Source organism: Amblyomma mixtum, chromosome 7, assembly GCF_055824585.1.
Source record: "Amblyomma mixtum isolate Tamu chromosome 7, ASM5582458v1, whole genome shotgun sequence".
NCBI classification, from domain to species: Eukaryota; Metazoa; Arthropoda; class Arachnida; order Ixodida; family Ixodidae; genus Amblyomma; species Amblyomma mixtum.
The window spans coordinates 135,373,892-135,384,191 of record NC_143018.1 but is presented as its reverse complement, the minus strand read 5'-3'; the positions used below and the strand labels follow the sequence as shown (position 1 = coordinate 135,384,191).

The window sequence follows — 10,300 nt, the reverse complement described above, 5'->3', positions numbered from 1 at the left end:
CTTGAATTATTTTCCCAGTGTCACTTGGGCATGGCCGAGTACAAAAGCTGCAAGAGCAGCTAGTCGAGTGCTTCAACCTCTATAGAGCGTTTCAGCAGACAGCAGTGTTGAGAAATAAGCACTGATACCAAAACATACACAGATGAAAACAAGACAGTCATCCCTGCAGTGTGAGGCAGCAAACAGAAACGCAGAAAAAAACGAGAACACATGTGCGCGAAAACGAAGGGAAGAAAAAAAAGCAGTTTCAATGTAGTTTAGGAGTACAATGGATTTCAGACTGATTTGCCCTAAATTTCAGCAATGCTCACATTAACAGCGTTTAGTTTGTTTGAAGTAAGTCGTAATATGTTTTTGATACTTTATGCACCCTATGTAATAGATATTTTAGCATGCCAGTGTTTGGGGTGTCTGCTGTGGAAGTGACGAGTTTTAGTACTGTATCCGTGTTGGAAAGAACGTGGCAACAACATGTTGTCCAGAACAAGAAGAACGTTGTTTATTGAAGCGTGCCGATTATATAGCCCGCTAGTGATAACAGGCAGCTCGCACCGCGCATGTCAGCGACAGAGACGCACCGTCATATACGTGCCTGATACATCTTTTCGCGGGAACAAACAAAAACAGTTGCAGCAACAGGGATTAGTTAAGCGCACTGATTAAATTCCTCGTCATAGCAAAGGCGTTGCGGGGCCCTCCTGTTCCGGTACGATCTCCTTAATGCTGGTGGCTAAACGGCACCCGGAGGCGAGCTTCCCGCTGTATTGGCCGCGCACGGTGGTTCCCCAGCAGTCCTTTGTGGCCCTCCCGAGGCCTGCGATGCGAGGCAGGTACCAGGCGACGAAGGCGAGGCAGGTACCCGGGGGTTGTCGATTGGCCCACTTGTGTCGCCACCGTCGTCACTGCTCGTCTCGGCATACCGCTCTCGCGTCTCTGCGAGATGTCGCCGGTTACGTCGCAGAATTCTTCCATCTTCCGTTAGAAGCTGGTACGACCTTGGAGCCGGAGCGCTTACTACCCTCGCCTTCCGGGCCCACGTTGTAGTTCCTCGCAGCCTTACCACGTCGCCTCGAGAAAGCTTCGGCAACGGTTTGCCCTGCGTTTTCTGGCGATGCTTCTCTACCTTGCTGCGCGGCATTTCTTCAAAGTCGGGAAGGTTGGCTCGCAGGCGTCTCCCTTGCAAAAGTTCCCCCGGGGATCGGCCGTCTTCGAGTGGTGTTGGTCGATAGGCCAGCAGGCCTTGCCAGAAATCGTCCCCGGAATCCTGGGTTTTCTTCAAGATGCGTTTGACCACCTGCACACCTTTTTCAGCCAAACCATTTGACTGAGGGTAATGGGGACTCGAAGTCACATGTGTAAAGTCATAGTTCTGTGCAAACACGGCAAACTCGTGGCTCGAAAATTGAGGACCATTGTCCGTGCACACTTCTAGTGGCACGCCATATCTTGCGAAGATAGCGCTGAGTGCAGCAATTGTAGCCCTTGCACTAGTGTCCTGAAGTTGCTGCACCTCTGGGAAGTTATAAAATGCATCGTAAGCAACCAGGTACGAGTCTGCAGCAAAGAAAAAGATGTCCACTCCCACCCGGTACCATGCACATCGGGGAGTTCGCCGCATGAGGAGCGGTTCTTTTGCGTGCACGTAAGCGAATTTCCTGCAGGTTGGACAGCTAGCTGCCAGAGAAACAATCTCACTGTTAAGGCCCGGCCAGAAAACAAGACGACGTGCCCTCTCTTTACATTTTTGCATGCCAAGGTGTCCCGCATGAATTCTAGACAGAATTTCCTTTCGCATGCTCTTTGGTACGACCACTTTGGAGCCTTTAAAAACTATTCCATTAACCACAGAAAGGTCTTGTGTAAAAGGCTTGAGTTCACCCTCCACTGGTTGGCCCCTTGACAGACTTTGCACCACGGCTTGCAGACAGTCGTCGCACGCTGTTTCTCTCTGCAGTTCGCGCTGCGTCGTTGGCGTCACCTTATAACCCAGGGATTCGACTGCGTGAATATCCACTTCATCCATGCCAGTGTCTTGGCGGCTGCTGCTGTTGCCTTCAGCCGTGGATCGTGATAACATATCTGCTAGAACCAAGTTCTTGCCGGGAATGTACTGCAAACAGAAGTCATACATAAACAAGCGCAAAAAAATCTTTGCAGTCGAGGTGGCATGTCATCGATTGCCTTTTCCGCAATTGATAAGAGTGGCTTATGGTCAGTTTCTATTAGCAGTTGGCGCCCGTAGACAAACTGGCCGCATTTGTTTTTCCAGTCCCGGACTACTTGCTGGCAGGTCTCGGCTTCCGCTCGGACAGGAAAAGCGTCATGGTCACATGACCTACTTGCCATAGGCTGCTTTCGAACACGGCGCCAGAGTCGGGCTCCCCCTCGGTTACCGTACAAGGACGCTGTCATCTGCTAGCAGACGATGCAAGCCACGGCCACTACGACGCCGAAGCAACGCCGTGCGCTCGATCATGATACTGAGTCGATTTAAAGACTGTACTGTCAGCTTAGCGTAGGTGCATTACAGAACTCAGCTTCGGAGGTATGCTCGCCGCTACTGCTTGCGGCGAAGTTCGCACAAAGTAGCCCAACTCGTTGCAGAAAGGCGGATAGACGAAAGCCTCCGCAAAAATGTTGACAACAAGCTCTATAGCTGCTCCAGTATACGAGTGGTTCACCTGCGATGCTTTCAGGTAAGCGTACAGACAGCATGTGGCAAAACAAGCGAACAAGAACCTCTTGACGACACGAGCAAACAATACGCGCTCGCAGCTCCGAACGCGCGTCCGTGTGCGGTGGATTTCAAGAAAATAAACGAAGATGCAAGAACAAAAAGTCTTGCGATGGCTCAGAGAGGAGCTACGGAGCTCATGTGAAGGTTTAACGCATGATATCGACCTCCAGGGACACGAAAAGCACTCAAAATGCACACGGAGTCTAACTTAATATGGCTGCCAGCGCGGCGCGCAGCTATCGTCTGCTGCCTTCTCAGCAGCCCCAAGCAGCCCGCGGACTGCCATAGGCTAAAAACGAACGCGTTGCTATGGCGATGCAAGCAGGTGGGCGGAGCTTTCGGGCTGCCCGAGAAAAACAAATACCGGACTCGAGTCCGCAAGTAGTCCCGGACAGTCCGGGACTGAAAAACAAATGCGCCCACTGATGGAACTTTTCGCAACCAAAGCAAATGCCAAGGGCCTCCTTTTCAATCTGAGCATACCTCTGCTCTGCTTGTGTTAAAACGCGGGACGCGTATGCCACGGGTCGCCATTCATCAGAATGACGTTGCAGAAGGGCCGCCCCTGCCCCGTTCCACGAAGCGTCGCATGTAATCTTTGTGTCCCTTCGAGCATCAAAGATTGCGAGCACGGGAGCGGTAGTCAAAACTTGCGTTACGCTTTTCCACTCTCTAGCGTGGTTTTCAGTCCATTGAAAATCGGAGCGACATTTGATAAGATCCCTTAATAACGCCGTTCTTTCCGACAGCCGCGGCACGAATTTCCCAAAATAGTTGAGGACACCCAGCATACGTTGAACCTCCGCTTTGCTTGTTGGTTCTGGCATGTCAATTGTTTTAACGAGCTGTGCATCAGGAGATATGCCATTTCCGGTTATTATGTCACCGAGGAACTTTACTTCGGTCACATTGAACTTGCACTTCTGCGCATTGAAAGTCAACCCCGCTTCTTCGACCGCTTTCAGGACAGCTACTAGTCTGTCATCGTGCTCTTGTTTCGTTGAGCCCCACACCAGAATGTCATCAATATATACTAGCACGCCTGGCAGCCTGTCTAGAACTTGCGTCATTGTTTGGTGAAACACTTCCGGTGCAGATGATATTCCAAACGGCAACCGCAAAAATCGGTACCTCCCAAAAGGTGACGAGAAAGTACATATCTTTGATGTTTCTTCGTCTAGCGGTATCTGGTGGTACCCCGAGTTAGCATCCAAGCAACTGAAGTACTTCGCGCCCGCCAACTTAGCTTCCAAGTCTTCTCGTCTCGGGAGGGGAAAATGCTGCCTCTTAATGTGCCGATTGATCTGCCTGGGATCCAAACAAACTCGCAAACCGTCATCTTTTTTCTTGACGACAACCAGTGGACTTACCCAGTCAGTAGGCTCATTCACTTTCACAATGATGTTGGCTCGTTCCATTCTTTCGAGTTCCTTTTTGAGAGGCTCCTCCAGCGCCAAAGGCACCCGGCGGGCTGGCTGCACGACCGGTACTGCTCCAGGTTCCAGGACCATATGATACGGCTGCTTCAAGCAACCAAGTCCTTCGAAAATATGCCTATAATTCTTGAGAGAACCATGTTTAGGAGGCGTATTTATAACATTCACGGCACGCTGAACCAGTCCCAAAGCTTCACTGGCGTCCAGTCCGAGTATAGGCTGACGACCGCTTTTCACAATGAAAAGCTTCACTACCGTGTGGGAATTTCCAACGCGTACAGTTTCCGACACTGTCCCAAAGCACGTAATAACGCCGCCGTTATATGCCCGTAGTACTGTGCTCGTTGGAGTTAGTGCTCCAGCTGATGGCAGTTTTCGATAGACTGAAAACGGTAAGAGGCTCGCTTGCGCCCCTGTGTCTATTTTGAAGGCAATTTCCTGACCGCCGACTTCAGCATTTACAGTCCACTCATTCGTGCCACTTTTAATTCCTACGTCTAGTACGTCAAAGTCGTTCTCCGGAAGAGTGTCGACTTCGCTCACTTCTTTTGACTTCCTGCAGCAGACAGCAAAGTGGTGAAACCTGCCACACACGTAGCACCTTTTACCAAATGCTGGGCATTGCTTCGGTTTGTGCTTGCGATTACACTTTCTACACTGCCATTGCTCCCCGTCGCACTTGGGCTCTTTACTCTGTGCATGCTGCAAGTCTGTGCGCCGCCTTGAAACAAAATCCACACAACTCTCTTCTTTACGCCACACCTCTTTTTGTTGTGCTACTGATTCTGCAATTTTGCACATCTCCTCCGCTTTTGCTAACGTCAATCCTTTCTCTTGAAGCATCTTCTCCCGTAATCTAGGACTGTTGGTACCAAAGACGATCTGGTCTCTTACCATTGAGTCGTGTAACGTCCCAAAGTTACATTGTGAAGCTTGCTTCTTCAGGTCACGTAAAAATTTTTCGAATGGCTCTCCTTCCGCTTGGTTCCTCGTGCGAAAAAGGTACCGCTCATGCACCTCGTTGCTCACCTCTGTGCAGTAGGCGTCGAACTATCGTATCAAGGTGCTGTAGTCATCCTTGTTCTCGCCCGACTCGAACTTATAATTGTTGAACACATCGAGTGCCTCGTCACCGGCGATGCTCAGCAGGAGCGCAGCTTTCGAAGCCTCACTTCTCGGTTGGTCCTTGACTGCCGACGCTTGCAGGAAAATCTAAAATTTCTGCTTGAAACGCTTCCATGATGCCGAGACACTCCCTGCCAGACGCAGCGGTTCCAGTGCGACCAGCCGTTCCATGCTTCGTCCGCCGTCGGTGTAGCTAGATCGTCTTAGCCACTTCTGACACCATGTATCCGAGTTGGAAAGAACGTGGCAACAGCATGATGTCCAGAACAAGAAGAACGTGTGTTTATTGAAGCGTGCCGATTATATAGCCCGCTAGTGATAACAGGCAGCTCGCACCGCGCATGTCAGCGACAGAGACGCACCGTCATATACGTGCCTGATACAAGTACGAAGGCCTTCCAAGTGGCGGAGGCGGCTGCTATTAAAATGCGAAAGCTTTTTTTGTGTCGAGTGATTAATCGAATGGAAATAATTGAACGAAGTAACTAGTTAGATAATTTTTTCAATAAGTGTCACAAATTAAGGTGCATTAACTTAATCGGCAAACAAGTCGTTACAGAATAAAAAAAAACATTAATTTATGTTACATTCAAATCATCACTCAAATGAATTTAATGAATTATTGGGTGAATAAATAACCGGCCTAATTAATTAAAATAGTAGCTTACTTCACAGTCATCGATAATAAAACCAAACTGATTATTTATTTAATTACTGATTCATGAATTAATACTTTCATGTGCTTACTACACGCTCTAGCAACGAGACATGTGAACATGTGGTAGAACCGAATCGGCTGCATTAAGAGAATAGCTTTTCATTACTGAACTAAGATAACTTAAGTGCACCTCTGGTATTTTTGCTAACTAGGTCAGCTCTGTAAGTGTCATGCAGTCTTAAGTGTAACAGGCCAGATATTTTGACTATACTGACCAAAAAGATTGACTGTGTGCGCGAAGAAACTCTGGTTACATATCGCACGTAAAACATTATTCTGAAGAAGGCAAATCTTGTTCTTATTAATGCAGCGGTAGTTGCCGACATGAGATAACAAGCTAGTAGCAATTTAGGGGTGAGAAAAATATAAATTGATACAGCAGAAGTTATAAGTTAGTTAGTTAGTTATATTGATTTTAATGGCGCAAAAGCAACTGAGGCTATGATGCGCCAAACACAAGGTAGGAGTTCGTTCGGATCCCACCGGCGGCATGTGGTTGTTTTTTCTTCTGCTTTTCTAATCAATATGGTTTAAGCGATAACATATTCAGTAATATTCTAAATTGATCAACACCACAAAATAAACAAATACACAAATAAAAAAAAAATAAAAAAATCCCCTTTGCCCCTTGGTTTCTGTGGCTGTTGGCTTCTGTTTATATATATATATATATATATATATATATATATATATATATATATATATATGTGTGTGTGTGTGTGTGTGTGTGTGCAGATTAAATACAAAGGGAAGAACTAGACTGCAGGTGTCTAGTTCAGGAGTGTACTCATGAAAGCTTTAAAACTAGACCCCATGGTGCATCATCCACAGCATGTTGATGTATGCTGTTTTGCACAGCGTGTTAAGGCAGCTCGGATATTACAACCAATGCAGGCAGCGTCATCCATGACATTGTGCTGAGAGAAACCACAGTGTGTGATAGAGTTTGACCTTCACATCTTTTGAAGCGGTAGCTTTACCACTAGACGTCTCGGGGAGGAATCGCCATGCGTCGCCAATGACCTTCAATGCTCAGCCAAGGTCAAACCTTCTGTTTAAGTTTGGAGAACCAGTTGATGGTCAATGGTCAGGCCAATAATCAAGCAATTAAACAGGTCAAGGGTCAAGGCCAAGGGCCAAGATCAATGGCATTTGAAGGTCAAGTAAAATCAAGGTCAGCAATTAAACAAGAAAGCTGGGCTAGTTGGTGCTCGGACACAGTCCCATCTGCTTCTGTCTCTGTACGATGTTTTATCCCGCTAGTTAACATGTTGCAGCCAAGTCAAGGTAATGACGGGGACGTAAAGGTCACGTGAAGGTCAACCGAAATTTGGTCAGGTGAACGATTTTGGGCTTGCCAAACAGCCTTAACGTAATAGGGCGTGACGTCACTTCTTTAACTTAGTACATGACGGAAGGAGCGCCGACGCGCATAGGAAAAAATTAATGGTGCTTTAGGTTTGGTTAAACCGACTGAGAAGCGATAGCTTCACGATGGTTTAGGACAGCAAAATCTTGTTATACTGTTCGTTGAACATTTTTTTTGGTGTTTTCCAAGCTAAACCATCATGAAGGTTTCATTTATAGTTTCTACGGGTTTAACGTCCCAAATCGAATCAGGCTATGAGGGACGCCGCAGTGAAGAGCTCCAGAAATTTCGACCACCTGGGGATCTTTAACGTGCGCTGACATCGCACAGTACATGGGCCTCTAGAATTTCACCTGCATCAAAATTCGACCACCGCGGTCGGGAGCGAACCCGCCTCATTCTGGTCAGCAGCCGAGTGCCGTAACCAGTGAGCCACCGCGGTGGCTTCAAACGCCATCGTGAAGCTACCGCTTCTCACTCGTTTAACCAAAGCTAAAGCACCGTCAGTTTTTGTAACGCTCTAGCTTTACAACTGAACCGATCAGCGTCGGTTGAAGCCACCGTTACTCGCTGTAGTCCGCTCTTGAAAGGTCAAGGCGCCGAGGTTTAACGTGCCTTTGTCAGTACGAATGAGGGCTTGGGCTTCTTCATTAAAGCGGGCAGGGACTGGCGGTGCTTGCAATCGGGATGGAAGTTCCTTGAACCTTATGATTTGTGATGTTTGCCATTGAAACTGGTGGTGGTGGAGAAAAACTTCTTTGAAGGACTAAAAAAATTATGCAACAGCAGAGCGGGCGGCCTTCAGGCTGCTGGTTGTGGCGCCCATGCCATGCCTAGTCGCGACGTTCTTTGTCCAGGTCACCAGCCGAAGCTGCAGATTCGGCATGGTGCTGGACAAAGCAGCCTTCCACTGCTGCGAATTGTTTATGTGTCAAGAGGCAGGGGGCAAGTCTGCTCGGCACGATAATAGGGTATGTGAGTAGTCCGCTCTTGGGCTGGCACAAAGCGGCAGTCCGGCGACCACGCTTCGGGGTTGAGGAGGGGAAGACGTGCGGGGGTGAGAAAGGTGTGGGCCTTAGCTGGCGTCACGAGCGTTACGTCTACTTTTCCCACCTACGTCAAAAACGATGGCAATGCGACAATGGCCCTTTACGAACTGGTGTGCATGGGTAGAGGTGGAGCCCAAAAATATCTCTGAACGCTTTCCTTGTCACTTGAATTCGGGAGAAATGAAACAGCGACTGTCCTTCCTTGGCCTGATCCCACTCTCTCCTTGCTGACAAGGAGGGACAAGTTCAGGTAGGCGATGCGGAACCTTTCTGGCTTCAGCTGAAATCTATAAAACACGATTGCCTCTATCAATCGCTTCAGCCTCCTTGGGCTTTCGTCGATGCTACTCGCTAAGAATGCAGCGTCTTCTAAAAGGAAAGTCCGTCGAAAGGCAGTTGTGCTTGTACCTCAGCTCACTGATTTTTTCATGTTCAGTCAGGAAGCGTATGCCCCGATAATGTCCTGGGAACACAGCCGCAGCACATCAAAGGTCGAAGGGCAAGTAACTACTTCCGCTCACCACCACTCGAGCAAAACATGGTCCTTAAAGGGCAACTGGATAGGTTTTAGAAACCGACGAAGTTTAAGGGGTCGAAGGTGTGGAACTTGCAGGTAAAGCATGCGAAATCCTTTTGGGCTAACTTTTCAAATGCTGACGTAATCGCAAATTAAAATACCATTGGAATAAAAAAGTTCTCCGCAGCACACAGCGCCAAGCGGGAGGGCGATGATGACGTCATAGCAGGTACAGTCTTTGTCAAAAGTTTAGAGCCCAGGGGGCTTGCTTCTAAGCCTTGTAGTGGGACTCCTGAAGCATTCGTGGCAGCCTTACCCATTGGAGGAGGCAGGACCAGAAATCTTTTTACCTTCAGGAAATTTGTAGCGCTGGACATGCATTACGAACCACACAGCGTGGCTCAGAAGCAAACCCCCTGGGCTCCAAACTTTTGACAAAGGCTGTACCTGTGCTATGAGCAAGAAAAGAAACGCGGGAAAGACAACTGAACCACGGACTGCAAAATGTGCCGCTTTTAGCCAGGTAAGCTGAGTACTAGCTCCTGGTATTTTAATTTCGATGGTACGAAGGCTCTTCTTCAGAAGTCTTCTTCAACCGCGGTTGTATTTCGAATTCAGGAGCTAATACGTAGGTTATTTTGTGTTGCCACCTCAGTTTTCTTGCTCGCGTTTCATTCATTGCTGATAGTGCATTTTGAACGCGTAAGCTCTTCCTTTGAAGGAAAAAGCCAACGGCATTGGAGGCAAAGCCACTGAGGGTTATTTGGCAGCATCAAACGAAGCGCGGCAGGATTTGTTTGACGGAAGAGGTAATTTGTTATATTACCTTCCATGACGTCGCACCGACCTTGCCCGCACTTTTCTGGCGCAAAGAGGAGAAGCCCGAAATGCAATCAGAGGTCCCGTCATTATTTTAATACAAGCGCAAAAAGCACTAGCACGCTTTACCTACAGCCTATATGGACTAGAATCCTGAAATATCGCAGATTTTTGAAAAAGTGCTGCACTTGCCCTTTAATGTGTTATAAGCACCATCCAGCAGTGTGGATTGGTGTTCGTTGGGCTTAAACAGATTTTAATCATGATGTCTGCAGAGTGTGTGCCGATGGCAGTGCCGTCTCTCTTATATACTAGGTCGGTAACCTTGCGGCCAAGAAATACCTCTTCAATTTCGATGGTTGCCTTCGAAATGACCCTTGGCCACTGAGCAGGGTCAGTGCTGCGTAGCGTATAGAAGTATGGCTTGGGCATGTCATCGTATTTTTTCTCGTTCGCGTCAATTGAGACTTTCATCGCGTCAATTTCGGCCTCAACTTCGTGTGCGGAGTCGTCGCAGTGAAATGCGGTGT

The 10,300-nt window shown here is 48.1% G+C and overlaps 1 pseudogene; it reads right to left on the bottom strand.

The window, feature by feature from the left end:
• Positions 1-507: 507 nt before the first annotated feature.
• Positions 508-4,248, bottom strand: LOC149337655 (uncharacterized; annotated as a pseudogene).
• Positions 4,249-10,300: the final 6,052 nt, after the last annotated feature.